Below are 16,119 nucleotides of genomic sequence, written 5' to 3'. Positions count from 1 at the left end.
TATGCCAATGTAGCATTAACTGAAGATGTTGGCATGTGGCATCCCAAAATTCATGGCAATCTCTAGATACATTAAGGCCTATGAATAGGTGATGGAAGTACCATCAAGTTGTATTGTAGCCAATTGATCCATGATTTGCAATAAGATTTATGGCCAAGATTTTAATGGATAATTATTTGATAGGAAAGAAAATTTTGTTATTGGCCATGTGTTTTATAAGTTGGAATTTATTGATTTATGATTTCAAGTTTTATGGCCAAGTGAATAAGGGAAATTAAGTATTTATATGAATGGAAATTAGGTGATGATTAAATGGGAAAAAAGTTGGAGAAGAGTGGGCCAAAACTCTTAGGCCAAGACCAGCCCACAAGACCCCACCATTCGGCCATTTGGGCCTGGCCCGCGAAGCCCAAAGGTGAGAGGAGCTGCCGTCGACCAAGGCTGGCCTAAGCCCAGCCGGATGAAGCCCATCTTGCATGAAAATTGCCAAGTGGCGCCGGTATGCAAGATCAATGATTGTTAATCATTGAAAGGAAGAAAATTAGAGAGGAAGAGGGGGGCGGATTAAGCGAGGAAAGGGAGAGAGAGAGAGAGAGAGAGAGAGAGGGGTGTCGCACGAAGAGAAAGAGGGAAAGAGAGAGAGAGAGTTACCGTCTGAGAGAGGGAGAGCGAGCGTGCGAGAGAAGAAGAGGAAGAAGGAGGAGTTCGTTTGCCGCCTAGTTTCCGCTGTTCGTTCGCCGCCTTGCCCGCCATTTGTTGCTTTGTTTGTGCACGGATTTGAGGCAAGTAGAGTCCAAAATCCTACCCTTTGCTTGCTGTGATATGTGTTGTAAGGGATGGTTAACTTTGGTTGTGGTAGAAGTGAAGAAATTTGAAGCTCTAGGGAGAAATAGGGTAGCCTTGCATTCTGTTTTCTAGGAAGGCAGTCCAACCTTTGGTGAAATTGTGAGCTGCATGCGACTTTTTAGCTGGAATCTTATTTCAACTCTTGGATGAAAGTTGTAGAGAACTTCTTGGAGAGTAACATATCAAAATTTCAGAAGAAATGAACAAGTATAGACCAGCGAAACTATTTTTCTTTGAAGAAGTCTGATCTGGAAATCGTAATGCTGACTTAGTGTGTTTTTGTGAATTTTATAAAATTCTCCGGTTGAAATTGGATCTCATGTTCAGAATGAAAGTTGAAGATTACATGTTAAGGAGTAACATACTAAAATTTTAGAGGAAATGGATGAGTTTAGGTTGGTGAAATGATTTTATTTGAAATGGTCAGATTTGGGAATTTTTGCCGAGGGTTAGAGACGGCTTCGGTGATTATAGTTTTTAATATATCACAAATATGATTTCGAGTTCTACATGAAATATCTACTTATAGACCTTTTCTATAACATATAAAAATTTCAGAATTTTGGAGCTGATTTAGGATTTTTACAGAATTTGTTAATGAAACTGTGTGTGGCAATATTCCGAAATTTTAAGGACTGTGATGCGTGGATTGTATTGATTTGTGTGATGTTCTTTTGATATGGCGTTCTTCACGGAATACTATCCTCTAGATCTTGTATATAACATGCCAAATTTTTAGAATTTAATAAGGCCTTTTACTAATTTTTCAAGAATTATGACCAAAGGAGTGCAATCTGTTTTTCATCCGAAATTTGCTGTATTTTCAAAAATAAATGAAATTGTTCCATGTGATAGAATGTCTTGAGTGGTTGATTATGCTGCATATGTAGTGACATATGGCATGTTATATGACATCAAATGCTGGTTGAGACCTTTGATAATTTTGCATCAAATACCATGTTAAAATTGAGATAAATGTGAATATAAATTGAGATAATAACAAGACCGTCGGAGGTGTGAGCCGACGATGCCCCGGGAGTATTGGGATGCCCGGAGTGTGTGTTTCGGATGTCCTCGGGAGTTTCGAGATGCTCGGAGGTGTGTGCCGGAAGCCTTGGAGGTGTGTGCCGGGGGGATACCTCGTGATGCTAGTTAGGGTATGAGATGCCCGGAGTGTGTGTGCTAGATGCCCGGAGGTGTGTGCTGGAGATTCCTCACGATGCCAGGTTGGATGCGAGCGATAAATTAAGGGATGCAAACATTGGTCCCTGGAAAGAAAAAAAATGATGATGTGATCTTATTGAAAGATAAAGATCGAGAATTGAATCATGTGCATGGGATGAACCTCATGGGAATGCAAGCCTGGAGTACATGATGATATGTGCACGTTGCATGATGATATGCTGCAAGGTGAGGTATGCTTGAATGCATGAATGATATGTGTTTTATTCATGATCCCTTGATTGTTCTGTTTGATGCACTGTGTAATTTGGTAGATCTTTACTGCTGAGTGGTTGTACTCACCCACTTTGGGGATTAACATTTCAGATTAGAAATACGCCTCTTTCACCAGTTGTGCGTGGTACTTTCTATGGCACACCTGCTGACGTTGAGGTAGAGTGCACCGAGCATTCCTGTATTAGTATACTTGGTCTGGAGTATGTCCGAGTCCGAGTATTGGTGATGTACGACATGGGTTCAGCTGATGGCTTTATTATCCAAGAGTTTTTGTCCGTTCATGTTCAACGCAATGGGGTGATGCTAGGGATGCTACCGCCGCCGCCGCCCGATGCATCGAGTTGGGTGTGATGGCACGTATGACTGGTGGGAGCTGACGTTTTCTTTTTGGGGATAGCCAATGCTTGTCGATGGAGGGATGTACATGTTTCATATAGGGTCGAGTTCTCTTTTAGGTTATAGCCAAGTATAGTTAAAAATTTTGGCCTTTTTGCTGTATCGACCCGAAATGTCCATCGTAAAAATATAAATAAAAGTGAATTGGCTTTATCTTTTCTTTTGGTGCATAGTTGGTGTGCATTGCATTATGGTTATTGAAGTGAGAAATGGTGAGATACGCTTATGCTTCCGTTGATGAACTGCGCTTGGACCTTTACAAAAAAAAAAAAAATGGAAAAGTATTCTATTGATCAACTCCTATGAACTATGGTTTCACTTAAATTAAAAAGTTACCTTATCGGTATGTAGCAGGATGAGTGACAAGTACCTGTGGTGACCCTAACCGATTGGGGGTCGTCGAGGGGTGCAACATGGCATGGTCGAGCCTTCGACATATGAAGAAGCCTCGAAGAGTACAGAATGGAGGAAGGCCATGGAAGAAGAAATCCTCGCACTAAAGAAGAATGAGACATGGGACTTGGTACCGAAACCTAAAGAGGTACGTCTTATTTCTTGCAAATGGGTTTATAAACTTAAAACTCGACCAGACAAGTCAATTGAGAGGTATAAAGCACGTCTAGTGGCTTGAGGATTTTCGCAAAAATATGGGGTTGATTATAAAGAGACCTTTAGCCCGGTGGCAAAGGTTACCATAGTTCGAGTTCTTTTAGCACTTATAGTAAGCAAGTCATAGAATGTGTGGCAGATGGATGTGAAGAATTCTTTCCTGCATGGAGAACTTGAGTGAGAGATATACATGGAGCAATAGGATGGCTTCATGAGCAAAATTCATCCAGAATATGTCTGCAAGCTAAAGAAAGCATTGTATAGCTTGAAGCAAGCCCCAAGAGCGTGGTATGGAAAAATTGCAGAATTCTTGTTGAAGAATGATTATAATGTAGCTCCAGCAGACTCGAGCCTATTCGCGAAGGCAGAAGATGGAAAGGTTGCAGCTGTGCTGGTTTATGTGGATGATCTCATCATTACTGGAGATGATGAAGATGAGATATGTCGAATTAAAGCCAACCTCTCTGTGCGGTTCTAGATGAAGGAGCTTGGAGAACTAAAACACTTTATGGGGCTTGAGATTGATAGGACAAAGGAAGGATTATTCCTATGTCAACAAAAGTATGCACAAGATCTCTTAAAAAAATTCAGAATGCTTGATTGCAAACCTATATCTACTTTGTTGGATGGGAACGCAAAGCTATGTGCTAAAGAAGGTCGAGAGCTAGAAGATTCGACTATGTATAGGCAATTGGTAGGTAGTCTAATTTACCTTACCATAACTCGGCTTGACATCTCTTTTGCAGTGAGAGTAGTGAGTCAATTCATGGAGAAGTCAAGGAGCCTCACTTAGATGCAGCCAAGCGTACTCTGAGGTATATAATCGCACCCTTGACTCATGATATTCTCTAAAGTTTGCTTGCATCAGGAGGACCATATGTTTTTGTCTTTTCGTCAAAATCAGGAGGACCACATGTTAATTGCATAATTATCGTATCATTAGTTATTACCCTTGTAGAAGGTTGTGTTTTTTTCCCTAAGTCAATGTTAGTGGAAAATTAATTATAATGACCACTATTATCAGCGTTGAAGAGAGCTACGAGCGGGCATGTATGACGTGCCGGTGGTGCATTCAATATTTTTCCAATCCAATTATCATGAAATCTCTATTTCCTAAATAAGCATCTGAAAGTCAAATTAAGCTGATTTACTGAACCTAGCCATATCATGATTCATTATCTTAGATTTTTTTTTCCTAGCAAAGTAATCCTCAATTTCCAAAAGGCAACCTCAGATATTTTCCTTCTTAAATTACCTTAAAAAGCCTGAATATCAAATCTGCCTCATCCCCATGCATAGACAATTTCCAATTCAAACCAAAGTCAAAGCAATCCTTTTTTCTTTGACTAAGCACCTAGACACCTTTTCCTCCTCGCCTAAACGCAATGCCCAAATACGTTACCCGGGACACCTTATATATATGCTCACAACCAAATTTGAGACTCGAACAACACAAACACTGAAAAGAACAAACACCCAAAGCTTAGGCCATGGCATTCACCAACTTCATGGCCACCGCCTCGATGGCTCTCTTCTACCTCCTCCTCCTCCTCATCCCAAGCTCGAACTGAGCGGACCTCGAGTCCCATCACGATCACGAAGTCCCGAAGAGCGATGTGGACCTACTATAGTTTCCGTTGAATTTGGAGTACTTTGAGGCAGAGCTCTTCATGTATGCCTCGTTGGGGTATGGATTGGACAAGGTGGCCCCGAACTTGACCCTTGGAGGTCCATCCCCAGTTGGAGCTAGGGCTGCCAACTTGGGTCCTCTCATCAAGGATATCATCTTGCAATTTGCTTACCAAGAAGTCGGTCATTTGAAGTGAGTCCTTTCATTAGAGGTGTCATATGGTTTGATTTTGGAGTGCAAAATCAAACCCTTTTTGTTATTTATTTTGCAAACTTTGATAGTCATTCTCATTTGTTTTATGTTAGAGAGGAACTGTTGGAATTCAAGTCGGCGGAAGACGACTTACCTGATTTCGATGCGCAAACAACAATTAACCCCGGAACGAACGTTGAATTGCGGATGAATCACAAACGAAATTACTCCCGTTGGTCTGGATGCGATCACGAGGAAAGCACCCGATTTCCACGGCGTAAATGCAAACTGTTTTCGTAAAAGTGAAATGGAACACCTTGTCCCTCTGATGGAAATGAAACGAACAAATGAGAGGATTTTTTATCATATGCTCTGCCAACTGGTCCAATGGTTGTGTTCGGGAGGCTTTTATACGTCTCCCTTCGTACCCCTCTATTAGTGTATTTCCATCGTAATGCATCAAGATGAAACGGTGCGTTCCAATCGCACCCCATCATGGACGTACTAGCTAAAGTACAACATCTCCCACTCGGACATGATGGGTTTGATAGTGCTCTATCAAGAATATAAGGCATTCAACATTCATCAACTTTACAAAACAATTCATACTGGCAAATAAGCCATGCGACCGGTGAGTACACCTACACTTGGGAGCTCAAATTATGCACCTGTTAGGGATGACATAATGGCTACAACCCTGAAAAGAAATAAACAATCGATGTCTCACAGTGCCCCAGACATATTTTGTTACATCAGTCCAAGTATACCTATCCCTTAAAGGCTATACTTGACTATTCTAAAAAAAACACCATATATTTACAATTATATCCGCAACCACAAAGGGCGATATAATTGGTCGACCAGTAAATACATGTGATAGATGTAAAACAACAATAGTCTTCCTTCACACTCATGTCTCTCTCCATTTCAAAACAACTGCTTTCCTAGACACGTCCCATAAGGCCATATCTATTCATGACCGCCAATAACATGCTAAAGTAGCAACATTGATCTTTCACTTCGAGAACATAGTCAGAAGTAACATAGGGCACAAAATGAGGTAAATTATTAATTACCTCAAGGGCTCACGCGATGAGTAAATAGAGATAATTTTACTCACATTCCCTTGTCGGTCGTATAATGCACATGTAGTATGAATTACATGCTATAGTGGATTTCTCTTTCTATAAGAGTGTATGTTATTTATCAAATATATCTACTATACGGATCTTAGCCTAAACATAGTCACATGCTTCTCACGTACTCATGTGTTAGCCCGAGTGCTATATCAGCTCGCTTTCTATAGCGCCCAATTAAGTACTCGCATCCAGCATCTTTTAGGCATACATGATTGTGGGACTATCATGTTCGATCTTCTTATAAACAAATCACAGACCTCATCTTAACTGCAATCAAGGCGACATATTTTATGTACTAGACTTGCTCTTCAGCATTTATTTGTACATAACGTCTCATCTCAACGTGTTATCTAAAGCACTTAAGGCGATTGCTCGTGTGAGTAAGCCAATCATTGCCTGCTGACATACTTTTCATTAATATATGTGTGTTTGTGCTAGTCTCATATTGGATTTGTACTTATTGATAAAATATCAAATCACTAATAAATAAACAAGTACAATACATATGTCAACAAATACATAAACTAATGATCCTCTACAATAACAGATATCACATTCTACGCAATCCTAGTGACATCCTATGAGTCAAAAATATGTCTCTAGGAATAGCCTTCATAAATGGATCAGCAACCATTCTATTGGTTGAAATGTATTGCAGGATCACTTCTTTCTGCGCTATAATATCTTTGATGAAGTTATTCTTTATGTCAATGTGCTTTGTCCTTCCATGATACTTGGGATCTTTCACATAGGCAATGGCTGCTTAACTATCGCAATAAACTGTCACCGGTCTTGAAACTTTAGTGACAGTGGCTAAATTTTCCAAGAAATGTTTTAGCCATACTGCTTCTTGCACTGCGGCAGAACATGCACTAAATTCTACCTCTATCGTAGACAAGGCCATGTATGTCTGTTTCTTGTTATTCTAAGAAATCGCACCTCCATTGACCAAGAACGCATATCCAAAAGTCGATTTACGCTCATCCAGGTCTCCACCACAATCAGCATCTGAATAGCCTGATAGGCGTAAATTACTTCCTTGGTAACAAAGTCAATAGTCCATGGTGCCCTTCAAGTATCTCAGGATCCTCTTCACTGCTTTCCAGTGTGCTTGAACGGGATTTGATTGATATCGGCTCACCGATCCCATGGCATAACATATGTCAGGTCGAGTACACATCAAAGCATACATCAAACTTCCGATCGCACTAGCGTAAGGAACAGTTTCCATTGCTTTAATTTCTTTTGGAGTTTTAGGACATATCTCAGTACTTAGGCCTTCACCTTGCATGACAAGGGTATCAATGGGATTACAATGCTGCATATTGAAGCGTTCAAGAATCTTCATTATATAAGACTTTTGTGATAAAGTAAGGAGTTTCCTTGATCGATCTCTTTCGATCTTAACTCCTAATATATAAGTAGCTTCTCCCATGTCCTTCATTTCAAAATTAGAGGACAATCATCCTTTTATGGTGATAACCAAAACCTTGTCATTTCCAGCCAATAGAATATCGCCCACATAAAATGATAAAATCACAAATTTATCTTCGGACCGCTTGACATATACACAGTGATCTTCCTCGATCATCGTGAAACCAAAAGTGGTTATGGCTTGATGAAAACAAAGATACAACTATCTAAATGATTGCTTAAGGCCATATATTGAGCGATGAAGTTTGCAAACTTTATGCTCTTGACCTTTAGCTACGAAACCTATTGGTTGTTTCATATAGATTTCCTCATCTAGGTCTCCATTGAGAAATGCCGTATTTACATCCATCTGATGTAATTCAAGGTCCAATGTGCAGCGATAGCTAGAATAAGGCGTATTGAGACAAACCTTACAACTGGTGAAAATGTTTCCTCATAGTCTATACCCTCTTGTTGAGTATAACCTTTCGCCACAAGGCAAGCCTTATACTTTTCAATGGATCCATCCGCCCTTCACTTAATCTTGAAGACCTATTTGTTTCCAATGGCCTTACGATTGGGTGGTAGATCAACCAAGTCCCAGACATGGTTTGCCCTCATTGACTCCATCTTATCTTCTAAAATTTTTCTCCATTCTTCCTTATCAGAGGATGAGAGAGCCTCTTTAACAATTTTAGGCTCGGCATCATCATTCTGAGCAATCATAAATGCTTCCCCTTCATTCTCAAAATGATGACGAGGAATACTTTTACGATTACTTTTACGCAATTGAATTTCTCTTGAATTCAATTCGTTAGGCAATGCAACACTCCCACTAGGTCTTGCATGTTAAGGTAAATTTTCATTTCCTTCTACAACGTCAGTGGGTGTGTTATCAGGATCTTTCATCTCATATAATTGTAAGTCCTTATCAATCTCACATATACTAGGAAAATCGTTCTCCAAGAACGTGACATTTCGTGACTCCATTTCGGTCACACTTCTATCAGCTTGTTCATCTATGAACACATACCATTTGGAGTGTTCAGAATATCTTATAAAGATACATTTCTTCCATCTTTGACCTAATTTGCCATATTTATGGGAAGAATCATGAACATAAGTTGCACATCCCCATGGACCTACTACTCAAGTTTGGTTTCCTACCAGTTCATAATTCATAAGGGGTGGAAGTTACCGATTTTGAGGGCACTCAGTTAAGTATATAGGCAGTAGTCAATAACGCATCTCCTCAATAGGAGATAGGTAAATTTGTTTGCGTCATCATAGACCTAACCATTTCCAATAGGATTCTATTCCTTCTCTCAGCTACCCCATTTTGTTGTGGAGTACCAGGATTAGTCAATTGTCGTACAATTCCCTTTTCATCACAAAGAGCCTTGAATTGCTCTGATAGATACTCACGTCCACGATCGGCTCTCAATTCCTTTATTGTTTTGTTCAACTGATTCTCTACCATTGCTATATATCATCTAAAGCAATCTAATGCTTCTGACTTATGGGAGATCAAAAAGACATAATCAAAACGTGTGAAGTCATCTATGAAAGTGATGAAATATGAGGCTCCATGCCACACCCTCACATTCAAAGGACCATAAATGTCAGAATGTATGAGATGCAATGGAAATTCAGCTCTAGTCCCTTTATCGAATGGTTTTCTAGTTGCTTTTCCCGCTAGACAATGTTCACATACGGATAGACTAACATTAGTGAGTGACCCTAAAAGGCCTTCTCTAGCTAATCTTTGCATTCTTTGCAATCCAATGTGACCTAATCTAGCATGCCAAGTACTTGCATCAATCTCAACATTACTAAAAGATGCAATTAAAGAAAAACAACCATCGACATTAACATTGTACTGATCATAGTCAATGTCTAACACCATAAAACCATTCGATACATAACCTAAACCATAATAAACTGTTCCATACAAAATGTCAACACAATCACCATAAAAATTCAACACATAACCTAAGCTAAGAAGAATAACTACAAAGACCAAGTTTTGTCGAAAATCTGGAGCATAAAGGACATCATGTAGGAATAGGTTTCGACCACCACGTAAGATTAATTTACATGTGCTGATACCCTTCACTTCAACTCTTGAGTTATACCCAACATATCCATCTTCTTCCAGGCGGTATCCGATAATACTCCACAAATGCTTCTCGATCTCTAGCTACGTGGTCTGTTGGTCCTGAGTCTACAGTCCACATTGGATGAGATTCAGCAAGCATTACAGTACTAGAAACAAAAGCATTACTCAAAGTAATGGAGTAATAGGGTACCTTTTTTGACTCAGTGCATTCATGAGCAAAGTGACCCATCTTGCCACAATTGTAGCACTCCATCTTGGCCTTATCCTTCTTCCCAACACTCTTCTTGCGTTGGAAGGTCTTAGCCATTTTTGGTGCCTGATCAATCTTCTTCCCTTTGTTGTTGAACTGAAGGTTCCTCTTGCGCTTGAAGCCCGAAGCCTTGCGCGAACTCGATTCAGCAACATAAGCATGGGTAGAGGATCTCGCAGCCTCTAGGCGCTCATCCTCTAATTACAAATGACGCGCAATATCATCAAAAGTGACAATGTTCTCATTATGCGTCATATTGATCTTCATATGCTCCCAATTGTTAGGAAGAGACCTTATAACAGCCTGAACTTGCTGTTCATCAGTAAGGGAGTGACCTGCAACTTCAGCTCACGGATCATGTTTGACATCTCCCGAAGATGTTGTCTCATCGTTATATTTGGGCGCTTTCGGAATGTGTCAAACTTGATGGTGAGTCTTCTCAGCTTAGTGGCAGATGTACCCCCAAACTTATTTTTCAAGGCAACCCACATAGCTTGAGCTTTATCATAACTTTCAAACTCGCACATGAGATCATTTTGCATACAGCTCAGCAACATGATGCGAGCAATTCTATTTTTCTTTTTCCAAGCTTGATAAGCTTCTAGATCTCTCCTGTGTTGAGTTGAAGTTCCATGCTCAGGTTCATCCATGGTATGGTTGAGGGTTTCCAAAACCTCTTGCTCCTCAAGGATGTACTGAACCCTTCAGTGTCAAATATCATAATTGTCACCGTTCAGCTTCTCACCCTTATTGAGGTCAGCCACAATGGTCTTGGATGCCGAAACCATAATCAATTGCTATATCACATTGACATAATAAATGCATAATCAATACTAGCACACTTTGCAGAATAACACACATATTTAATTTGCAGCAAAGACAAACTAAATTAATGATAATTCAACAAAAGACACAAAATCAAAAGTTCACTATTTTCCCAATCAACTTCTATGTACAATTGTTATATTATCATTAATTAGTTTAATTTGAGCAAATTTTAAGTTCTAGGTGAGAACTCCCTCGAATTCTACCAACCTACGAACTCCTACTAGGAAAAATAATTACATGACCTTATGTAATTTCTACATTTTTTCATTAACACAAAATGCATAGCATGATGTAAACCAACATACAAACAACAATCATGCTTCAACTATAATCAAAGTCGCAATTCAACATGTAATGGATTTTTTACCATTGTTTGAATTTTCTAGCAACTAGAAAATTGCAAGTATATTAAACTATATACATGATATCATCGAACCAAGCTTTACATAGCATATATGACATCATTTGCACACAAGCTAGCTACTGTATTTCCTAAACCACAAGAAAATACAAGCTACAAATGAATAAACTATGCATTAAACCCCAAAAAATATGCATACATAGGGTTTCCTACGCATTTTCATACATTTATAAAATTCAAAAATATAAAATAATTATACCACAGTGTAGAAAATATTCATACGAACCCAACACCACTGACCACGCTCCAATTGGAGCTCGCACGCGCCCACACGCGCCAGCGAGCCAAATGGCTCCTAACCGGTCCGACCAGTTCGACCGATCCAACCGGTTCGACTGATGACCAGTACGACCGGTTTGACCGCCGGACCGATTGACCAGTCCAACCCGTTGACCAGTCAACGGTCGAGCTGGGTCGGGTCGGGTCAACCTCGGGTTGGGGTCTCGGGTCGGGTCGGGTTGGGTCACAGGTCGATCGCTAGCCAAGGACCGACCGGCCAACTCGTTGGTGGTGACATCATCGATGACGTCATCCTAACAGTTACCAACCGTTGGGTGATGTCACAGTGACGTCATCATGCGCCGGTTCACCGACCGGTGCATGTTGCGCACGCGCTACATTCCCAGCGCTTCAGGCCCGTGGCGCCCACGCGCAGCGGCTTCTAGCCGCGCATGTAGGTGTGTCCGACGTCGTACGGCGGCGCTCAACCCATCATCGGACTCGTCTCGACAAGCTCTTTCACCCTGGATATTAAAAAATTAATTTTGACCAAAAAATTATTTCAAAAAATGGCCAAAACCGTACGGGTGTATGCTACCCCGAACCCATTCTTCGCTTCGGTTCGATTTCGAGTTTTCAGATTGCAATTCCGAGCGAAAAACATCAAAAAACAGTGTAGAATACAATCTCTTGATCTCAATATCAAATGGTAAATGAGAAAACTTGATAAAAAAACAAGGCAAAAATCACGACCGGGCTCTAATACCAATGTTGGAATTCAAGTCGGGAAGACGACTTACCTAATTCCAATGCACAAACAACAATTAACTCCGGAACGAACGTTGAATTACGGATGAATCACGAACGGAATTACTCCGTGTTGGTCTGGATGCGATCACGAGGAAAGCACCCGATTTCCACGACGTAAATGCAAATTGTTTTCGTAAAAGTGAAATGGAACACCTTCTCCCTTTGATGGAAATGGAACGAACAAATAAGAGGATTTTCTGATAGTATGCTCTGCCAACTGGTCCAACGGTTGTGTTCAGGAGGCTTTTATACATATCCCTTCGTACCCCTCCATTAGTGTCTTTCCATCGTAACACATCAAGATGAAACAGTGCGTTCCAATCGCACCCCATCATGGACATACTAGCTAAAGTACAACAGGAACATTGATGCTAACTCTCATTTGCCGACCTAGACTTTCCTTTGCTGATGACAAAATCACAAAGTCCATTTTTTTTTTTAATCAATGTAGGGCCATCAAGAAGACAGTAAAGGGGTTTCCAAGGCCGCTGCTGAATTTGTCTACGGATTCATTTGCCCAAGTGATAGACAAAGCATTTGGGTATGCTTGAAGCCTCCATTCGACCCATATGCCAATGAACTTAACTTCTTGCTTGCCTCCTATCTGGTCCCTTATGTTGGCCTCACAGGCTATGTTGGAGCAAACCCCAAGCTCCAAGGCTCTGTCTCCAAAAGGGTATAGCGAACAATCTCTACAAGTTAATCTTCTTTGTCAAATTCTAGTGAGCTACCTATGAATCCTTGCGCCTGTCTTGTGAATGCTTTTCAGCTTGTCGCGGGCCTTCTCGGCGTCGAATCAAGTCAGGATGCAGTGATCTGAGCCCTTCTATATGAGCGGGCGCACAAGAAAGTCGACCAATATGGGATAATCGTGGCGGAGTTCACAAATAGGATTTCGGAGCTGAGGGACAGACTTGGGCATGACGGGCTTAAGGACGAGGGCCTGGTCGTACCCCCTCACCTAGGCGCCGAGGGGAAGATCGAGGGGAACGTGCTCGCAGGCGATGTATACTCGGTCGCGTACGACCGAACGCCGGAGGAGATACTGAGGATCGTGTATGGGAGCGGCGATGCGAGAGTCCCGGGAGGATTCTATCCCAAAGGAGGGTATGGTGGCATTGCTAGGTCTTATCTCCGGTCGGTGAAGATGTTTGTGATAATCAATGAAAAATTTGTGACTTTTGATTGTGCTCCCGATTTTCAAATGGACTTCTGTACTGATCATGCCGGGTGCCTTCAGCAAATTAAAATAATGAATATTATGTTTCTAAATTCCTCCTTAGTTGATTCCCCTTCTCAAATCCCGTCTTACCTAGGTTGATGTGATAAGTGAGGACAACTTCGATTTTGATTTTCAATGATTGCACCTAGGTCATCAATTTTGCCCTGATTTTGCCCTGATTAGTTGTACGTGGATCATCAGAAATTTCAAAGGATCGAAAGTAGGGATTACATGAAATGTTACTGACAGAAAAAATTATGAAAAGATATAAAAATTTATATAGATTTCTTCATCTATCCTAGAAAATATATATGGGAGAATTACCAAGAAAATCCTAAACCTATTGCAATTGTGTCAATTCAGTCCTAAACATTTTACAATTATGTCAATTCAGTCCATCCAGCCAAAATTGGCCGGTCGATGCCTACGTGGACGCCGGTTGGGGATAGCTGGGCAGCGAACACTGATGTGGCAATTTAAAAAAAAAAAAAATTCGAATTTTTTAATTTTTTTGAATTTTTGAAATTTTTTTTCTTCTTTTTTTCACACCTTCTCTTTCCTCTCGGCCAGCCGGTGCCAGCCAGAGGCAAGGATCAGTGAGGTCAACCTTGCCAGCCATTGGCAAGGTTTGCCCTCGCATGCCACTGGCGAAGGCGAGCCTTGCCTAGCGACGGCGAGGCCGTCATCGCCACATCTGACGAGGTCGAGCCTCGCCGTCCCTGGGTGAGGAGCCTTGCTAGCCACCAGCGAGGTCAACCCTCGCCTTGGCTGGGCAAGGCTCGCCAAACTTGGCGAGGGTCGGCCTCGCCCAGCCAAGGCAGGGTCGACCTCGCCCATCCATGGCGAGGACAACCCTCGCCGACCACCAGCAAGGTCGACCCTTGCCTTGGCCGGGCGAGGCCAAGCCTCACCAGATCTAGCGGGGCCTTGCCCAACCAAGGCGAGGGTTGACCTCATTGGTGGCCGACAAGGCTTCTCGCCAGATGTGGCGACAACGGCCTTGCCGTCACTGGGCGAGGCTTGCCTTTGCGAAATGGCCAGCAGGGGTGAGCCTCGCTAGTGGCTAGCGGGGGCTAGCTTCGCCAGTGGCCAGTGACGCTAACCTCACCAGCTGACCTCGCCGGCCAGAGGAAGGAGAAGGTGGAAAATAAATAAATAAATAAATAACAGTTCAAAAAAATATAAAAAAATTGCCACATCAGCATTCGCCGCTTAGCTGTCCTCGGCCAAAGCATCCACGTTAGCGTCGGCCGGCAAATTTTGGTCAGATGGACTGAATTGGCACAATTGTAAAAGATTTATGACTAAATTGGTTAAAAAAAAAGTTTTGGACTTAATTGGCACAATTGCAATAGGTTATGACTTTTTTGGTAATTCTCCCAATATATATAGCACCAGGATATTGTCACAATTTGACCCAGATAGAGGTGGGGACGGATGTGTCAAGTCCTAATGGACTCAGGGCCAACACGAGGAACTAGATCGAGGCCTTATCTCTTGGGAGGTCTCTCATCATCTACATCACTTTGTCCTCGAAATCCCCTCCTCCGCGTCTCTAACGCCCTCTTCCTCTTTGTGGGCGGATCCTCAGCCTTCCCACGGCCATCTTCATCTACCTCCCCCTCTTCTGCCACTCCATCTTCTTCATCATCCGCCTTATCATCTTCCTCAATGTCTTCTTCTTGCTCCAACCCGTTCTCATGTTGCTCCAAGTAATCGCTGAATTGAGAGGCCAAACCACATACCCTGCTCCACTATCCTCCCGCAGTTCCATTCCCAACATTATTAAGATATCTTTAGGACTTACAAAGATGCCGTTCAATGAGATCACATGCCAAAGAAACAGGAGCTTTCAGATAGATCTTGAGACAAGAAAACATAACTGGATCAGGTGATATAGAATCAACAACAAAAGTAATCTGTGTCGGGGTTCTTTTAGGGATCCCTTTACTCTAAATGCCTAAAGCAGTAATCTCCTTAAGTGGGTTCATAGTTAAAAATAAAGATAGGGAAAATGACATAAATAATCTTTCAAGTTTAACTCAACTTGACATTCATTTCTTAACATATATAAGTCGAGTCATTTTATGGGTTATTTGTTATTGTGGTTTTATTAATTCGCTATCATATACTAACTTTCTCTTATTCTTTAGTGTGAATCAATACAAAAATTGAATGATATATGCAATTCTTTAACATCTTATAGTTGAAACAATAATTTTATCCAAATAACATATACACATAAAGAATTTAAAGCGAGTTAGATGGATATGGAATTCCTTTGGTTAGATTAAATATGGAAATGTTTTACTAATATAAACCGAGTAGTGTATAGGTAATTAAATTTGTATTATATATAAATGGGTTAAAACGGGGTTAAATAAATCAATTTAGATCGAATCATTTTCGACTCAATCTACTCATTTGACAATCGTACCTATCGGTTATGTGTACTTGTCATGACCTCATATGAGTTATTTACTTCTTTATTTTTGGCCTTGATGTCAAGAGAGGTCGATGGTAACTTTATTGTAAATGGAGAAAGAAATAAATAATTGATAAATCCA

At 41.1% G+C, this 16,119-nt stretch overlaps 1 pseudogene; it reads left to right on the top strand.

The window, feature by feature from the left end:
- Positions 1-3,118: 3,118 nt before the first annotated feature.
- On the top strand, positions 3,119-13,651 carry LOC120287403 (annotated as a pseudogene).
- Positions 13,652-16,119: the final 2,468 nt, after the last annotated feature.

This window comes from Eucalyptus grandis, chromosome 8, assembly GCF_016545825.1.
Source record: "Eucalyptus grandis isolate ANBG69807.140 chromosome 8, ASM1654582v1, whole genome shotgun sequence".
Taxonomy (NCBI): domain Eukaryota; kingdom Viridiplantae; phylum Streptophyta; class Magnoliopsida; order Myrtales; family Myrtaceae; genus Eucalyptus; species Eucalyptus grandis.
This window is presented reverse-complemented; position numbering and strand designations above follow the sequence as displayed.